General features: G+C 41.3%; 1 protein-coding gene across 1 annotated transcript in view; it reads left to right on the forward strand.

The window, feature by feature from the left end:
* Positions 1-20,213, forward strand: part of THEMIS (thymocyte selection associated) — a gene marked incomplete at both ends in the record, with an annotated part of 78,133 nt that overhangs the window by 47,840 nt on the left and 10,080 nt on the right. The gene's annotated exons all lie outside the window — the stretch shown is intronic.

Raw genomic sequence — 20,213 nt, forward strand, 5'->3', positions numbered from 1 at the left:
CTCAAAAGTCTAATTTAGATGACAATGCTGAAGTGCAGGGACTTGCCATTTTTATTTGTATGTAAAGTACCAGGCACTCAAGTAGTGGTGTGTCATTAAATAATTTCTAGAAAATAAATTAGCGTTTGGAAGGCTTGCTCTTGGGTGAAATTACATCTTTTTGTATGACTTCAGACAGATGCAATGAGTTAATTTGAACAGCTCCTCTACACTTCCCTAATTTTGTTCTCTCTCTTATCTCCTGTGTCTCCTCTGCTAAGCATGCCTTCTTCGCTACGTCTGACTGAAATGGATACATCCTTGGACGGTAGCTCATGTACTTCATTGCAATGTTCCCTCTGTTCTGAAGGGCCTTGGTAAAAAACAAGGCAGCAGGGCATAAAAGTGGTCGATGTCAGCGATAGCTCCTGGGGCAGCTAAAAGTTGGATGATAAGAAGCTTGTTTTAAGCCACTAAAGCTCCCTCTTTCTCAGCCGTAAGTTTTTTTGTTGCACAGCGCAGAATTTCACCCTAGGGTTTTTGACTGAGCAGTGATGGATTTGACAACAGTCTCACCTGCACACTGGACATGTAACCATTAATGGGGCACTTCATTTCAGAGGAACCATGCAATTAAGCCAGCTGAGGTGCTTCTACTTTTCAGGTCTCATGCTAGTAATTTCGTCAAGATTGTGTTCTGGTTTTGGCGGTCAGTTTTCTCCTCAGCATTAATTGCTGGGGTATTTGCCTTAGCTGTACCTGAGGCATGCTTCCGTGTAGTCCTGGTCCAGCCCCGATGCTGCCGTTGTTACACATTAGCCTTTCCTTCTAACAAAATTAATTTGGAGTCAGCAGGACAGCCATGTATGTATGTAAACGCTGCTCAACATGAGAGAGGGCCGCCTTGTTTGCCAGCAGATGATCTTTGCTGAAAGAACTTGCCATCTGAAAAAAAAAGAAAAAGATCTGCAGGAAAAAAGTGTATTGAGTTAAGGCTGGTGTTATAGTTACGTAACTGAAATGGAAAACTTGTGTGGAACATTATGGGCAGTGGGGTAAGCCGTGAACTGGTCCTATTGCTTATTAGTATTTGATTCTGTGTCTGTCATTTAATCTTGATATTCAGCAATGCTTACCTGCCTTATAGCCCAGTGGAATACAGTGTACTGCATTCTGCTTTCTATTTTGTGTAAGTCAGGTCCCCGCGGTCTCTCAGGTAACACCGTGAGCCGGTTGGAAATTATTGTCATGGTGACCAGAATATACGGTGAACCCTCACAAAAGGCAACTCTTTGTCTTGAGAAATCAATTTTACGTTTTCTCAGAGGTTTTAAAATATTGGGGTTCAGATGGACACGCTTCTGCAAGGACACCATTTTCTGATGATAGACAAGTCGGTTGCTTATGACAGGATTCTTTCAATAGCATGTACAGGGATGAAAATGGTTTTCTTTATTGGCAGGCTATATTTAAATTAACTCATCCTTGCACCCTTAATCATAACTTAGTAGAAGTTTTGTGACCTCAGACCTCTGCTTCATTTAGAAGGCTTCCAGCATTCCATATTCAAAATATGTATATTTTACGAACACATAAATATTTGTGTGTGCATTTGTCTATTTTATCAAGACAAATTAACTAAGGCAAAGCATGTTTTTTTCCACATTGATTTTGCATTGGCTATAGAAGCAGACTGTATAAGGATAATACAAAAAGAGAAGAGAACAAAAGACTACTGGTAGCTATAAGGATCCTGGGAGGTATTTAATACTATTGCAGCTGTCTGTAGCTTCAGTTTCTAGGCAGCTGGAGGGCTTCTCACACCTGGGGACTTGCTTTGGCCAATCACTGGAAAATAACAGTGGGATATTTGGATGAAATTAAATTCCTCTAGGAAATGGTGTGAAGGTAAAGACCCTTTGCACAGATATTGACAGTCATTGTAATACCTACAGGCCCATGTGGAGGGAGGGTCTTGGGTCTTTGAGCCCTGCAGAAACACGCAGTGAGCTGCAGTCCCAGCAGACATCCTCATGCTCTAAATAGATGGAGAATGCAAGGCAGAGGGAACAGACAGCAGATGACTTGCCTGCAGTCACTCAGCAGGTTAGTGGCTAAGTTTCTTGGCTAGCAGACCTGTTTTGTCCTGAACTAAATCTCTGGACAGGAATTTTTCTCTGCAGTTTTGGGGGTGAAAAATAGACTCAGATCCCAGATACAAAGTTTGTCAAACCATCAGCCTACAAACTACATTTGCAACAGCCATCGTAGTTTAAAGTCAAGAGTTTGTTGTTCAGGTTGAGTTAATGCTGTCCTTGGAAGGATGCACTGGTCACAAGGATATAATGTGTCCCTATATATTTACATCAAAACTTAGCAAAAAGTTCTGTGTTAGAATAGCCTTGTGAAATACTGTCAGATATTATTTTTGCAAAATGATTCTGAAGTAGTTGGAGATTATCACCAGACAGCTCTTTCTTGAATGACGCCCACTTTTGTACTGATAGCAGGAGTAAATTTGCCACCTTACTCTCCTGGAAGCCCCTCCTCTTCCTCTGTTTATGGTGGAAAAATAAAATATAGGCAGGTAAGAAGAAATCCTGGAGCAAGTGACTACTGTACTCAGTTCTCCTCTGGAGTAAAATCCCCAAGAGACTCTTTTGTGAAAATGGGTGTTGCAACTGTTTCCCTGGCCCAGAATGTTAAATTCCACCATGGCCATGAGAGAACTGAAGTCAGAGGAGTACCTGAAATGAAGGATTTTGGTCAGGAACGAAATATGTTTTTAAAAGGGGAATTTTAAAAGGAAATATTTGAGATGAGCAAAAAAGGTTATTGATAATGAGAAGCAGTGACAAAGCCCTTGGCTCTGTTCCTGCCTCTATGCATTATATATTAAAATCAGATCAGTTGTTGAGGAACATACTGGGGTTTAACCAGCCTCTTGATTTTATGCCTCTGTAATGTTGAGTAAAGTAACACATGTTCAGTAAAGTAACACCTGCCTACACTGGAAATCCACTACGGACCTTTGGTTTTGCTTTGTCTTCCACTTAGGGTTGTGACCTAATAATTACCAAGGAAAGCAGAAGGATACTGGTTGATTTTATTAATGCTTATGTGATTATTCTAACAAATAATAAATAACTAAATAAACCTTTTCATCTATAATCATAGAATCATGGAGTCATAGAGTCATAGAATACCTGGTTGGAAGAGACCTCAAAGATCATCTGGTCTAACCTTTATTTACAAAAGCACGGTCTAGACAAGATGGCCCAGCACCCTGTCCAGCTGAATCTTAAAAGTGTCCAATGATGGGGAATCCATCACTTCCCAGGGGAGATTATTCCTGTGGCTGATTGTTCTCATGGCGAAAAATTTTCCTCTTGTGTCCAATCAGAATCTCCCCTGAAGTAACTTGTACCTGTTACCCCTTGTCTTTTCCATGTGACTCCTTGTAACAAGGGACTCTCCATCTTCTTTAAATTCTAGAACGTGGCGATAAGGTCTCCCCTAAGCCATCTTTTTTCAAGGCTGAACGAGCCCAATTCTCTCAGCCTTTCCTCATATGGCAAGCTTCCCAGACCTTTGATCATCTTGGTAGCCCTTCTCTGGACCCTGTCCACATGTGTCTACTGGGGACAAAAACTGACTACAGTATTCCAGGTGTGACCTGGCAAGCACCGAGTAGAGTGGGATAATGACTTCTTTACCTCTGCTGGTGATGCCCTTGTTGATGCAACCCAGCATCCTGTTGGCTTTCATTGCTACAGCAGCACACTGTTCACTCATATTGAGCTTGTTGTCCACCAGGACTCCCAGGTCCCTTTTCACAGAGCTGCTCCCCAGATGAGTAGATCCCAGCCTGCGCTGCAGTCTTGGATTATGTTTTCCCGGGTGCAAGACCTTACACTTGTCATTGGTGAACATCATAAGGTTCTTGTTAGCCCCCTCTTCCAGCCTACCCAAGTCTTCCTACAAGGTGGCTTTCCCTTCCCCACTCAGTTTGGTGTCATCAGCAAACTTCATCGGGTGCGCTGATCCCATCATCCAGCTCACTTATGAAGATACTAAACAGCGTTGGGCCCAGTTTCGATCCTTGAGGAACCCCACTTGTGACAGGTTCCCAGTTTGAACAAGAGCTATTTACCATCACCCTCTGGGTGTATCCTGTAAGCCAGTTCCCCACCCAAGAAGAAAAGCATCACTGATCCTGATGTATGTACTTGAACCTGGGCTGATTTCCCTACTTTTATCACTAGCAAGGCAAAAGTAGCCATCGGGAGCAAGAGATGTGCAAGACTGGAAGAAAACAGAGTATATTAATGAAATGTACTCAGCAGAGAGCCTATTACAGTACCTGTCCTTTCTCCTGTGCCACTGCAGAGCTAAAAGTGATTGATAATAACCTTGTAGTTACTGTACAATTTGCCTACAATTTTATAGTTGCAGTCATGGCATTGATCTACAGTTAAATGAGATAATTCCTGTGTGCTATCTTGCCAGTCTGCCAGGAGCAATGTACCAATTGTACCTGTAAAGTCACAAAAAATGAATACCTGCTTGAATCCAGGGCTTAATATAGAAGCTTTAGATAGCTACATTATGAAATTGCTATAAAGAATATTCTTAAGTTTGTAAGAGAAATGTGATGAGGACTATTTAAACCTAGAAATTTCTATCAGTAATACTGCTTTTATCAGCAGAGTATTTTATAGCCTCTGCTTTCTTCCTCTCACTACATGAATGTTGCAAACCATTTTTCTGAAGAAAAAAAAAAGGAAACTTGTAACTGCAGTCTTACTAATATTAAGTTCTAAGACATTAGAAAGTGTTTATGCAACATTTACTAAATTAATCTGCAAAATTTATAGACTACTAAAAATGTTGAAATAAACTGGTTTAAAATACAAGTTCTTTTCTTTCTTCTTTATTTTACTCTCAAATATATGTACAATGGATCAAAATTCAAGCTCTTAGAAATTTTACTGGAAAATTCCAGTGAAATCTTACTTTGAACTAGAAACCAGGCAGCTCAGTGAAGAATTCCTGAAGATTTCAAAGATATGCCTGAATTTTTCACCCGATTTCTTCCCAAATGTCTTCTTTCGCCCAGACCGCCAAACTTAAAATGAAACTTTTGGGTCACAAAACCACACAGACCACCTGCTGCAAAGTTTTGCTAAAACCAAAGCGTGGTTATACTCACTGGCTTCAAAGAGCTCTACACTGCAAGTGTGGCTTCTTATTCCTCCCTGGCTCTAGCTCTTGCTTGCATTGACGCCTCTCTTTGTTTTGACAGTGTAAAATGGGGCCTCAAAAAGGAGCCAGTTACTGTCACAGAGGGGTATGTTTCCCTGTTGCTAACATGCTGGTTATAGAGGTGGCCAAATGGGCTAGGAGGAGTCAGAAGTTGCTGACCTGATAAATTCTGGCTCGAAAGGAGGTATCGGGGGTATCCTCAGGTTGCCTATGACACAGCTTTTTAATTCACAGCATTTTATTTCCACGATTTCAGTCAAGAATGCAGAATGTGGGACTGTGTGTCTTAGGAAATGAGTAGTGCTGAAGGGAAGGCTTCTGTGGGCAAGCGGGGTTGTGTCATCCACCAACTGTTGCCATCTCATCTCACAGATGCTCTCTGATGATCCATGTGAAATTAATGAGAGAGTTTAGTCCAACTCCAGGTAGATTGGAGAATTTTCTCCCAAGAGCCATTGTCACATGCAGTATTGCCTGCTGTTGAGCTTATTTGTTATCCAAGAATCCGAAATAAGTGTTGGAGGGCAAGGCTAACCTGAGATCTGCATTATTTATATAAGCTTTCAAATGTTACCAGGCACCTAGAAAACATAGATAGATTTTTCAGTTTTGAAGTTTTCTGAACCTAAATAAATAAAACACTATTAAACCACAAAATTAATGATAACAAGCAATATGTTCCTCTTTTATTATTGTTAGTCTTCTCATAAATCCACAAAGAAGCAAATAAATAAATGTCGCCAAGCTATTTTATCTATTTATTATTTGAATTTTGGTAGCACCCACAATATGTTAAACACTGACCTCAGCTGTGGAAAAATATAGTTCCTTCCCTGAATACTTTTTGGTTTAAGACATACAGGATTTGTGTATCTGATAGATTATTCAGCTATGTTTTATCATTTCCTTAGTGCCAAAAAGATGCTTTGCTGTAGAAAACATTGAGTCCAAGGTCCTTATCTTGCCAACTCTCAGGCTTGTACAATACCACAGTGAGATTTTCCACTTGCCAAATGGGATTGTGAACTTAAGCATGTGTGAACGTGTTGGCAGGGTCAAAGCCTCTAAGGCTCTGCTCCTGTAAACACCTACACATGTGCATAGCTGTACTCACACGAGGATGCACACTGATTTTAATAGACTAATTCACTCCAGCTGATTAGATATTTTCCGTGCTTTAATCTGTTTCTCACTGGGGCAAGAAGACAACAACAGCCCAAACCAGCCAAATGCTTTTGAGAATTTGTGTTGCCTCCATTAAACTCTCAGCAAGCCATTTTTCAACCAGCTTGAAACAAGCTCTGGCCACCTCATCTTTCTTTGACTTGGCAGGGGTCATTTCAGGTTTGCCATTAGGTTTCAGCTCAGACAACTTCACTTCTGCCACATGTCTCTTTGTTTGCATGATCTGCCACATGCCTCTTTGTTTGCATGATCTACAGCAGTCCTGATCTGCTCAGGGTAGCTGGCTGAAGGCACGACCGGGAAACAGCCCAGTCTTTCCGGCGCTGGAACATTTTTGCATATGCTCAATGCCATGCCCCTCTACAGCACCATACATCCAGGCTATGTTTTTGGTGAAAGACACAGAAAAAAGCAGTTCTGGAGAAAGAAATCGCTTCTCACAGCTGGCTGTGGTGAGTCCTTCTTCCCTGAGGCCCATGTTTCTGGCTGGCTGCGCTGAGCAGTTTCCTGAGGCAGCAACCACTAACTCTTGCCACTTCAGCTAAGAGGCCAACCTCCTCCGCTCCTGCCCGCTACCATTTTGCAAGCCAGATGAAGGAAATGAGGGGAGGTTGGAGATCAGCAGTCATTTCAGCTGAGAAAAAAATAGTCCTGCTGCTGACTATGCTGCCAGTTTGGTCAGGCACACCGTGTTTTTGCTCCTGGAGATGAGGCACAAGAGCTGAGTTGGCAGATCTCAGAGATGGGCCTGTAATGGTGTTTACAAGCTCCTCTGTGATATGGGGCATGGAAGATCTACTAATAATCTGACGTGTGACACATACCATTGAGGGGACATCTAGTCTGCATGTTTGAACTACTTGCTTTTGGTAAGAGTGAAAAGGTTGTCTTTCTGGTACAGGTAATAGGACTGCAAATACTACTTCTCAAGACTGGCACAAGACTGATTTATAACAATCTCTTTTAAAACCTTCTGTGAACTTGCCTGGGGTCATCTACATTTTCATCTCCTGAGAAGAAAGTATTCGCACCAGAAAAAAAGACCCAGCTGACTATCTGAGTGTTGAGCATGAAGCCTCAGGAGAAGACAGCATTATATTTGTAGCTGGCTGCTGAACTGAAAAACAAATGAGCAACTAAGTTTTGTTCAAATTTTAGGCTGCAGAAACAAAACCTTTTCTAAATTCCCAAGGTAATTCAGTGGACTGAGGAAACCAAAGCAGTCCTGTGTGTTCAAACTCATGACAGTTGCACAGCTTTTTGTCCTCAGAGCAAACTGAAAAGTGCTTTCTTGTCAATAGTTTGAAGCGTTGTTGACAAAGCAATTATTTCTTTGCTGAAAGAATCTTCTGTCTGGTGTATATGTGTGGTCATTGTGGCAAAGCCCTCTGAAGATGTATGTGGTTGCCTTGACAGCTCAGCATTTAACAGCTGTGTCTGTGCCTAGACGCAGGACACAGCAGGACTATCCATGCCAACAGCCATTTAATGCATTGGTCAGCTGCAATGGTGTTTAAAAAAAACACCAACATGGATGTCTTCTTGGACTTTGTAAATGTAGCATAAAAATTATTTACTTCATTATTTTGGTTAGGAAATGTAGACACTACCATTTAGAATGTCTTCTGCATATAGGGTCTTCCAGAAAAATATTAAACAAGTGGTTAAAAAGGCCTGGTTTAATACATTGAGACTATATGCAAAGTTCAGACAATACTTCATGAATTTGGACGTATTCTGAACACAAATGAATGTGAACTGGGGAGAAGCAACATCCACTTTCAGGGCTGCGTAATCATTAGTGTCATCTGCAGAATGGCGGAACTAACAACCGAGGTTTTATCGGGGTATCATTACTTTTTAAGACAAATGCATACTTAACACGGCTAAAATTTCATGCTTTCCTTTTGAGCTACTACACTCAATGAGCAAATGTGAGAAAAAAACCTTCAGTGAGATTAATGAAATCCCAATTCTCCTATTTTTAACCCAAGCAAGACAAACATTATTATAACAGATATATCATTCTATAATGAAGAAATTGTCCCATATCACAAAGACACAAGCAGCAAAAAGAAACCTATTTGTCAAGCATGCTGTCTGACTGAGAATAAAATCTGCCTTAAAGGTCTAAAAGCTACCTAAATGTTTAAATACCTTAAAAGATTTTATCACAGACCTCTCTGTATCCAACAAAAATAAACCACAGGTATTGGTTCCTGGAAAAGCATGATTCTCTTAATTACACTCGCAAAGCATCAATATTTACTTAATGGACTGTTCACATCCCTACCTACCATAACTGTGGTAAGAACACTGTCACTGGTAGGTGGACTACAAAGAAACTGCTCAAGACAGGTGACTGGGAACATGACCGCACACGTAAAACAGGCAGTGGCAATCAGTGTGCTGAAATCTGTTTGATTTGAACACAGTTTTGTCAGCTTCATCATCAGTGCCAAGTGCTCACCAGGAGACAAGGTGGATCCTGATAACGCCACGCGCTGAGAACATGGTCAAGAGATTGCCCCAGGGACTGAGAATGCAAGAGATCTTTTAGTCCTTCCTGTAAGCTTGAAGACTGATATTCCCCAAGGACTGTGTGAGAACATTAGCAAGATCATCAAATACAGACTTTATATCCACTATGTGATTCACTCAGGCCATTTGTCTCAACTGGAAGTACTTGCCTGCTCTGTATGATACATCTAAACAATCAGAGCAAAGAAAACAAATGTCTTGTATCTTCAAGTTTGTCTTGCCTTCCTTGCTGGTCTCTAGGGGCTGACCTGTTTCAGCTGACCAGTCAGGGATACCCTCTCATGTCTCACCACTAGGAATGCTATCTTGAGCCAGGCAGTCTTGAAAAATCAGGTGAGCCAGGCTGAAGACTGGCTACAGCTCAAAACTTGTCAGAGGGTTTGTTACCTGCTTGCAAAGGACTGTGCCATTACTGATCCTCTCCGAACTCCTTCAGAGGGAGTTTGAACTGAGGTTCACCAGTAGCAGTAGCCATGAAGGCCCAAGGTGGCATTGCCCAACATTCATGAATGGATGCTTCCACACCCCACTTCTGATAGCTCCCCTAAGACCTTAAACCATAGGTCCCTCATCCTCTTCAAGAACAATAGCACAATGGCTTGGAGTAACAGACTAAAAAATGACAACACGCCGCTTTAGCCAGTCCACCTGGGTTGCTGGCATGTGTCCTCACAGACGTGCTGAAGAGATCTTGTTAGCTCTGAGATGCCATGTTGGCAGTCCCTTGCAGCGAACACAGCCGCTTTTCACCGTGAGCCGGGGGAGGGATTGTGGCATTTCTGACAAGACTCCATGTTGCTTCCTGTTTACTGATCATACAGTACACATATGTAGCATTTGCAAGGGATGGAGGGAGGGCGAGGAGTAGGTGGTGAACAGTTTAAAAGTCCATTTTCCACACTCTTCCTGAAATTTTCAATTCCAAATATGGAATAGTATGTGCATTTGATTTACACACGAGCATTCAGGTTCACAAAAATAATATGTGATTTATTTCCCAGTTGAAATAACTTTGAGAAATTATGTAAAAGAGAAAAACTTCTCTTTCCTAACTGACTTTCTCTTTCTTCTCTCCGATATACAGTTTTTCCATTGTTTTATGTATTTTGTAGTTGTGAAACAATTTTGGATTTAGATTGTGCTTAATCCTTTCTCATCTGATGTAGCTCCAGTTTCAGGGTGAAAGCCTGTCAAATTTTAAGAGGCAATACTTGGAAAAATTTAGTTTACCTGTATTTTACTTTAGCTATAACTTAAGCCATAGTTCTGTCGTACAGATGGTGAATACATTTCTATGCTAATCTTCTTAATAGTATGGAAACAAATGGAAGACATTGAAAATGAGCAAATACTGTTTCCAGAATAGTTCCTTTAGGAATCACAGAAAGGAGTGTCAAGGATACCAAGGACTGCACTGCAAGGGAAGAAAACACATAATCGACACATAACCATTGGGAAGAAGATATAGGAGGCAAAGCACAGTGGTGCTGTGTTGGAAGAAGCCGGTGGTATGGCACATCCATCTCTGTCCTATGAAATAACTCATTATGCGTTAATATGCACGTGTGTTACAGGCTTTGACTTCCACAATACAATGTAAAATGACTGAATATGAACCTTCTTCTGCAATTTGACATTTCTTAGTGTGCGAGCAAAGTGCCACCAGCGCTGATTTCCATGCTGCTTACTAGGATGACCTTCCATTTGTTTTTCTGCAAGCCAAGAAATAACAGTTTGGGATTGGTACAGATCGTCTCTTCTTACCTCTCTTTTTGCATGGGCATAAAAAGCCTTATAAAATCACAGAGGAAGAGCTCCGAAGATCACCAGAGCGCCAAGTCTGTCCTACAAACCCAGGTCCCTGGAGAGACCCTAGAAATGGAGTAGATGTAACAAAAGCGCGGGAAAACAGTTATGAGCAGAGGAGGACATTGAACTCTCACCCTCACAGCTTGGTATTGAGGCAGCTTGGGGTTTGAACCTACAGCCTGGCTCTGAGGTGGGCTGGTGTCCAGGGCCTACTGTTTGCCATAGAGACAACCTGTAGCTCCATCCAGCTTCGGTGCCCAGGGGGGAGGGTGGCTCGGGGAGGCAAGGGAGAGGCAGAAGCGGGCACATTGTATTACAGGGTTTCATTTTGATACTGGGAAGCAAATGCCCTTGCCAACCTTCCCTCCCCCTTCTTTTTGTTCCCTGCACTGAATCAGGGAAATTCAAAATCTAAAATGCCAACAGGCAGAAACAGACTGAAAAGTCCCCTTTTCATAGTTTTGTTAAGTACTTGTAATTAGAAGTGAATCTTTTCTGGGCACTTCCCAATTTGCCAGAACTTCCAGGATGGGAATGTTCTTTCTGATGAGGAAGAACCCAGCTTCTCCCCAGGACGTTTTTCAGTATTGCCAACAAACCAAGACCCCCTGTGACTTGGCCAGGTTTGCTAACCACCGGTGTGCAGTTTAACACAGCTGCGAGTGAATTCGGTGTCAGAGCTTTGAAATTATGTCAGAGAATAAAGAACAAAGAGGGAAGTGAGAAAAGGGACAGAATAATTTCTTTCTGCCAAAACAGACTAGCTTCTAGTGGGAAAGCTGAAATATTTATATACTCATACCTCTGTGGACATTTATATGTGTATACGTGTGTTTGAAGGCAAAATTCTTGTAGGGATCCAAAAGCTGCAGAAATACTTGTTAGAATAGGAATGCATTTTACTAATACAATAACCTATTTTTCCTTTTGCTCCTTCTCTTACACTCCCCACTGTGGCCTGGAAACCAGACGATTTTAAAAAACAAAAAGCCCGATGCTGAATTCAGCCATGACTAAGTAAATCCAGGATAACGCTTCCGAACTGCACTGCATGACTCCAGGTTTACACCCGGTTTCTGTGATCCGAATCCGGTCCGAAGTATTTAATTCCTACCAACGTGGTGTCCTGCTGCTTTCCTGAGGCTGCCGTCTGCCACGTACAGCGTTTTCTGTCATGCAGTGAGAGGAAGCACAGTGTGAGCTCTGCGGCTGGACTTGCAGACTCAGGCTAGGAAGGGCAGCACAGCAGTAAGAACTTGAAAACTATTTATTTTAGAAATCTTGCGTCCCCCGCCCTCCTCCCCCTCCCCACTCTCTTCAGGGCCACAATTAGAGGAAATGGGGCAGGATACATTCAGACCAAGGGGAGCCAGGACAAGGCTGGAAGGGGATCAGGAGTTCAAGGGGAGACAGGACAAATGCTTGGAAGAGAGACCCTTTGAGGGTTACTAATAGATAAACTACGTCAAACTCAGGAAATTCCCTGAGCTGAAAATAGTAAGAGGCTGAGAGTGTATTTGGAGGTAGCAGATCGCCGTGCTCTGTCCTCGCTCTTCCTTGGTGTCCGCTTAGGGCAACGGCGAACAACAAGCACCAAGTGAGATGCATTGTGAGCTGAACCAGTGTTATTTCATTTTTTACGGGCAGAGAAGATCTGAGGACTGAGGGAGAGACAGCTGGGGGAACAGTACAGCGAGAGGTGCCTCGTTTGAGGTTCTGTGTCAGGAGTTACAGGAAATTTTGTTCTTTTCATTTAGTTTCCGTTCAAATTTTCCCCTCACTAAACTGCACTTATGTTCACATCGGCTTCAGCATTCAGATTTCAGTCTATTGAGTAGATTCCATCTGCAGTTTGGCAAACCTGCAGATAATTAGCTCTCCCTTGTAATTAAATTTCCAGTTAATGTCCCATTAAGATAAATGAGAAGAATTCTCATCTTCTGCTTAAGTGGTGATTTCACAAAATGCAACATTTCATAGTCTTTGAACAAACAAGCACCTCCATTTGCCGAGGTGAGATGTATTTGTAATACAGAAGCAGATCTTAATAATTTACTTCTTCAGATGTACACTTTTTTTCTCCCAAGAACTTCAGTGCTTAGTGGGTGAGTGGCCCAGGAGAAAGAGCAAAGCTTGCCTTGGGGCTAAGGCATGGGACTCTCCATCAAACAAGGGGCTCCTCTTCTCGCTTCCTTTCACGGTTGCCTTCCCACGCAGTGAGTGCCATGGAAACCAGGATTTTCACAGGTGGCTACCAACTGCATTTCGTTGCCCAGTTTGAGACAGCCCAGGACTAATTTCTGCAGCTGAGTGCGCCAGAGTGTGGCTGCCATCGCTGGGCAGGGTGGGCAGGCAGTGCCGCTGGCAGCGAAGGCAGGATTTTGGAGAGGCAGGGTGTATGGAAAGGAGGCGGATGGGGGGAACCTCATGGGTTCCTACCCACGGTTTGAAGCTATGTGGAAAAGAGCACATTTCAATTTGCCAGCATGTAAAATGCAGAAAACAATACTTACCTTTCACTGCACAGTGTGTTGAACAAAAAAAGTGCTGTTTAAGATACTCAGAAAAAAACAGGCCTTAAGATAAAGACGTATCTGCAAAAGGAAATGTAATGCTAACATCATATGCGTTACAGTAGACAAAAAAAAAACCCAGTTTTCTGCTCTGAGGCTCTGGGGATCAAACGCTCCCCCCTTTATGTATTTAGCAGGGAGAGGGGAGGGAAAAGATGGAGCTGGGAGGGCATTATGCAGTTCTGTATTTTGCACTTGAACTATTGCTAAAAAAGATTTTAAAATACCCTTTTTGATTTGTAATGCTAATATCTGAAGGTATAAGCCTGGTGATTTTGTGCTGGCTAATACAGCATTGATTCATCCCAGGCCACTCAAGGGAGCCCAACATAATTTTCTGTTCTCTTTTGCTTGTACACACACAAAGCAGGACAAAAATGTCTGGGAAAAGAGGCTGACAGCTCTAGTTACCCATTGACATAAAAGACCCTTTGGTAGCAAAGCTTCGTTTTAAAGTCTCTTGAGACATACTCTGTACTATTCTGGGACAGATTTTGGAACAGAGAAAGATCTCATTCAACAATAAATGATTAAATGAGTACTGTGATCAGTGAATGAGTACACGAAAGTCATTGGATTAAGAACAAAAAGCTTGGGGCTCTGAGATTCTGGAGCAAGCAAAGAATTTTAGTAGAACGTAAGAGAAGTACAGTCTTGCATATTTTTTATTGACAACATAATGCAACTTATTTTGTCTCAATCAGCTGTAGAAAATTTACCTGAACTGTGGGAACTATCGGTGAAAAGTGGCAGTATTTAATTATCTCGTGAAAAGCCCTCATGAAATTTCCATGAAAAGCATTTACCGTGCACATACAGCAGCCCTTCTTTAAAGGTCATCCTGCTGGCTGGATCCCCTTCTCTCCCCTGCTTACGACCCCCTCCAAATTATTAAACTTCGGCCTGTTTGATTATCAGATTTTAACATTTCGGCACCTATCATTGCCCCAAGAAATCACCGAATCTGATCAAGAACATTTGCTCTCTGCCTGGACCCAGATACAACTGCAAAACTTGCTGTGCTTGTGGTTTCAAACGGGGGGAGTGGGAGACGGAAGGGGTGAGCCAGAAAGAGAAAACCTTTGTCGGATGAGAGTTTGCATGCTAAGTTTTTACCTATTGTTTCAGCGTTGGCTGGCCAGCCCCGGCAGGCGGGTTTCCCGCGGGAAGGCAGTGCGGGGATGAGGCGGGGGATGCAGCCATCTAGCGGTGCCTGCCGCCCCGACCAGCACCCCCTCAGACAGAAGGGCTCGCTCTGCCCCCACAGCACCGCCCTGTCCTTCGCCCTTTATTCTTTTTTTTTAGCCGCGGTGTCATCGGAATATTTGTTGGGGCTCACGGATAAGCTGCGTGTCGGGCAAAACCCAGGGCGGTCCACACGCCCTTGATTTCTCTAAGACCGTTCAATCTGATGCGTTATTTGCTTTTATTTTTGTAGAAATGGATATAGCTAGAACATGACTTTCTGCTCTGTTTTTTTGTTTGTTTGTTTGTTTTGGGTTTGTTGTTTTTTTTTTTTTTTTTTTTTTTTTAAAATCCAAATATTCTTATTCAAGCCCTGAACAAGGATTAACTAATTCTGTCCCTACTGTTAGGAAAATATCACTTTTTTAAAACATTATTTGAACCCTAAGAATGAGCCTACAGTGGTATCTGCCTACATTCTCTCATGACTTTATTACATCACCTCCCTCTTTTTAATCCTGGGAAAACCTCAGACTATTGACAAAGAAACTCAAATTAATTGTGATATTGTAGGCATGTACAGAAAGTACCTTGTGAGGGAGAAACTTGTTAGAGCTTGAGCCCAGGTCAAAAAATATTAATTTGATCAGAGGTTTCATGTCGTTTTAGGCAGAGCAGAACTCACGAACTAATGTAATTTTGTTCCTGTCTTTGAAATGATATAACCTTGACCCCTTCTTTGGCAAAAATAGTTCATTTGTAGTTTATAGTACTTTATGAGTTCTGCGGGCAAATAATAATTCTCCAAAGTGCTCCCATCCTGTATGTTAATGAGGCTAAATGAGGATCCTCTTTATTGCCCATGGCCTTTCTGAAGCATCTTCTAACTAGCTCTTCTCCTTTTCCACACTCCGATGGACTGTGGAAAATGAAGGCTTGATATCATGTACTGGAATCAGTGCAATGGGGAAGACTGTTAAAATTCTTCACCACAAAATCACAGACCCTTGTCAGTACCCTTAACTATGCATACACTGTGCCCTTGCACAACTTACTTTGATGTGCAAGGTAAGTTGGCTTGCCAATAGATCATGCAAGAAGGCTACCCTGGGATGCAAATGAGTAATAATCTAAAAGTAATTGTTTCCATTCAAGTGGAATAAATCAGTCCTAACTGTCTGCCATAATAATGCACATTTCCTAAGAGGTGTCACCAGTTTCCATGTGCATATTCCATTATTTGAATTTGTGTTTCCCATCTGTTAGATGCAAGTACCCATTCCTACTTCTAGTCATACAGTGGGCAAAATTTTATTTTGACTATCATTGGCATAAATCCGGATACATGTAGTTACTCCAGAATGTAGTTACTCCAGCTCACCCTCTTGCAAACAGGAAAATAATTCAGATCTGTGTTTCAGGATGGCCTAAGTTTCTGATTGTGGTAGCACTTACCCTGGTTCTCTGTTGGTACATTATGGGAATCAAAACCTGTGATTCTTCTCTGATTCACTGCAGTCCAAACCATCCCTGCAGAAAGTCATGCAGGTATAATGAAGGTTGAAGCAAAATTAGATAGGTAGGTGGTCATTCTGTAGGTTGCTCTGAAACTCATGAAGTCTTCTCTATAAATTGACAACTATGAATACCCTGACTCACATAGACTGATAGGTCTCTACCCCTCTCTCATAGTTCCTTAAAATATTCCCCAAAATGTTAAAAGCTAAAGTTGCATTCAGCCTGTTTTGGGCTTCCCCATTAATATAGTGCTGTGTGACTCTTGCAGAATCTTCATTTGTAGCTTGTGGGGATAAATTGTCTTTTTTTTTTTTAACTGGAAACAGTTAAATGTGTTTGGACTGCAAAAGCATTTATCACAATTTCATTCTATGTATATAGCTTTTTTTTTTTTTTTTCTGGTGGAAAGTTGCATGCAGCAATTAAGCATTTTACAGATAAATATTCCAGTGCAGTATATGCCAAAGCAAAGACATATATCTAGAGTTTTGGCATGAGTTTCTGAAGGCAGCAAAGAGTGCCACTCCAAGCTGTCTTTAAAGATTGCAGTAAAAGCTTTATGATCTGTATCTACTAGCATGGGTGACTCATAATAAATATACTCCAAAGGTGTAGTGCCATGTCCAGCACTGATTGCTCCGACAAATGAGTACTCCTCTTCACTAGAGTCATTTGTAATCATATAACAGCTTGACTTTCTGTCTGGAAAAGCATAGTTTTGTCAGATTGGTTTATGCCACTACATCTCTCACAGCGTTTTCAGAGACTATGACAGCTGTTGGTTTTATATTTACTCCCACATTTTTCTGTACTTTAAACAAATGTTGTTTCTCCTTTACTCCGAATGTTCTAGATACTGTTGAGGTTTTCTTTCCTTTAAAAAAAAAAAAAAAAAGAAGACCAAAAGCAACCGAAACAATAATGTGTATTATGAACACATGTCTTATTTTCTTTTTTTTGTAAACAGATCTAACAGCCTTTTTTTTTCTTACTTGCTTTAATAGCTTGCCTTTCTGCTATTCTATCTCAGAGGTTACACTAGTTTTACTCTGCCCCTCTGAAGGTATTGTTTGTTGTTGGTTTTGTTTGTTGTTTTTTTTTTTTTTTAATCGTAAGATCTCCTGTGCTATTTTCTTGCCTTACTGAGTAGTTGTGACCAAGTACTGCTGTCTGAAGCACGGATGGTATATGGACTGCCTTCAGTAGTTTTGGGTTGTATCTTGCAAGTGGAATGCAATTTGGTTCCTGTAAGAGGAAAGATTAAATAGACTAGAAACTCTTCAGCCTGAAGAAGAGGTGACTCAGGAAAAAGAGTAAAAGCCTGAATGCAGGGAGGAAATGAATAGAGAGGGATTACAGCAGCAGCATGAAATTATGAGGTAGGACTGTAAAAAAAAAAAAAGAACCCAGAGGAGATTTTGCACAATGCAGAAGTAAACTCTGGAACTCATTGCCACTTGATGTTGATATCAGAAATGTAAATGAGTGCAAAAAGCAATTAGACACAGTAATGAAAGAAATATTCGCAGGGAGAACATCTGTCAATAGCCTGAATTTTTGAAGTCAGCGGAAAACACACCCTGGACCTGTGAGAAGGGACTGCTAGCATACACTTAAAATGCAGGGGAAATTGGCATTTTTGGAACAGGTTTGGTGTGACTGGGGCTGTAGATAGGCAAAGCATTACTATTTGCGCAATGCCATTCGCAACAATAAGAACTGCTGTCAGATTTCACTGCTTCTGGAGCAGACAAGCGGAGGGGAGCCTTGCTGGCAGAAGGGAGCTCACGCGCACATGCACACAAATGCAATGCTTTAAGCTCTTCAGGTAATCACGGGAAATTAATTCAAACCATTCACTCTGAAACTCAGTTTGCTACTGCGGTGTTTTCAGTTCGTGCATCTTAGATAAACCCTGCACTCTCTTACAACTTCCGCAGAATGCCGAAACTTCTGTTCTTACTGAAGTCACGCATCTCCAGCCCCTTAGTTCTCACCTTAGCTCTCACACTTTTTTGTATCCTGTTTGATATAACACCTTTTTCCTGAGAGGGACTGCACAGCCTTAGCCACCTTACCTTTACGGCTTTGTGCTTTAGCTTCTGCGTTATTTCTGCACGATGAGCCACCCTTGAGATGTACTGGGCAATGCTTAGCCATTGGGGTAAAATTTTTAGTTCATGCACCTGTACCTGTGGATTGGATTTCCCAAATGCTGAGATTCAGGCTTTCCTCACGAGTAGGCTGTTACAACAAATGACTGTGATTTAGATCATGAGTTTTTAACTGAATTCGTGTTTCTTCTGGCAGTAACAGTACTGAAAACCATGGCTGATATCCTGGCTTTAAATTAGTGGAACAATTACTCCATGCAGATGGAAACCCTGTGCTGTTAAGCCTGCCCAATATTTGAAAGACAGCTGTAAGACTTCACTCTTGTATAGTTTAAAAAAAGCATCTTATCTCTGTTGGTCTCTAGTATAATTGTTGTCTATAGTGCTGTTAAGAATGTTAAAGCGATATCAGATTTCAGCATATAATGAAGTGGCAATCCAGTTTGTGTAATCCTGTTTGGTTTTAAATGTTTGAATACTGCATATTTTAATTTGTTTGCAGGGTGCCCCAGGTAACCATTGTATCACAGTGTGTGGTTTTGCTGGTGACTGATAACATTTGCACAAACTTCAGTAACGTTCTTCTTAATGAGGGGATCTTTCTGTTTTGATAACAAGGCTTGTTTTTAGTTAGTTAAAGCAATGCAAAATAAATAATCTGAACATATTCATGATATTGATTGCTAGGATTTATATGTTAAATAAGGAGCTGGCTAGAAGATAAGAGAATTGATGGTTTATGGTTTAAAAAAAAATATTTTTGTATGTCTACTATTTAAATTAAAGTTCCCCAGTTACCTGAAAGCTGACTTTTAAGTGAAAGCTTTCTGTGTGTTAAGTATGAACACAGGAAGAAACATCCTATGATAAGAATGTTTCCCTGTCCTTCCCAAGATTTTTTATTTGTCCTAAACAGGTATGACTAATACTAAGGATAGGACAAGTTTAGTGACAGCTTTGAAAAATGGTTATTTAAGGATGTATTTTCCCTGAGCAAAAGGCGGGCATTTCTCAACAGCCACCTGCAAAGTGTGTGTTTGTATCACTGGGCCAAACTGGCAACAAACATGTGGTGTGTACAGGCATGTTTAGGTGCAGATGATTGAGAAAAGAACTGGAGATGAAATAAAGGCCATGCCGTGCTGGTGAAAGAATGGCAAAGGTCCTGTAACCTCAGTGAAGCTATTCCACAACACACCAGCCAAGCATCGTCCTACTTTGAACCGTGCCTTTTCCATTGGGTTATTTTAATTCTCTGCTGTGAAGAACTTCTTCTGACATTTCTGTCCTCTTCGCAAAGTATTTCTCAGCTGTATTTCTTTTTGTACAAATCCCTGAGGTTTTTGTGATTTACAACACTGCCTAAAGCTTTGCTTGACCTCAGAGGCTCTTTTGTAATCAAGGAGAGCACTAGCCAGCATTGTACAGCCTGTACTGCACAAACTTGCCTTGAATACTGTAACTCAGTCAGCCCCTACAGATTGAGCTTACAGTGTTTATTTTAGAAAATGGATAAAACTACTGTAGGTTCCTCTAACTGAAAAATGAGGGTCTTCCACTTGTGTCACATCATGACCCACCCACTGAGGAAAATTGTCCATATGTTTTACAGATTTCATCCTCGGCTGTTCTACTTAATATACTCTCTCAAATTTTCTATTTCAATTACCGGTGACTTTCTCATTGTTAGCTGTTACCTTTTTCAAAGGGGCAGATTGTCATAAAATGTGGGCTCATGTTGTGCTTTTGTAAATTGTGCGCTGATTCTGAAGAGATCAGGCACTGTTACTGTGTAACTCCTGTCAGTTTTACCAACATGACCTTCTCTCTCTGAATAGAATGGCTTTGTCATTGCTGAGCAAAATTTACATTTGATTTTGAATGCAAAATCTCTACTGATTATTTTTTAAAATGTATACTCTCTGGTATAGTGATTGCAATTGGACTATAACTACACTGCAGCTACTATATAGCTTCACTGAAGATACATTTTTTCACACTTTTAAGTGACTTATTTAGACAGGTGAAAAATATGTATTTGGCT

The sequence above is a fragment of the Vanellus vanellus genome, assembly GCF_965231255.1.
Source record: "Vanellus vanellus genome assembly, chromosome: 3".
Lineage (NCBI taxonomy): Eukaryota > Metazoa > Chordata > Aves > Charadriiformes > Charadriidae > Vanellus > Vanellus vanellus.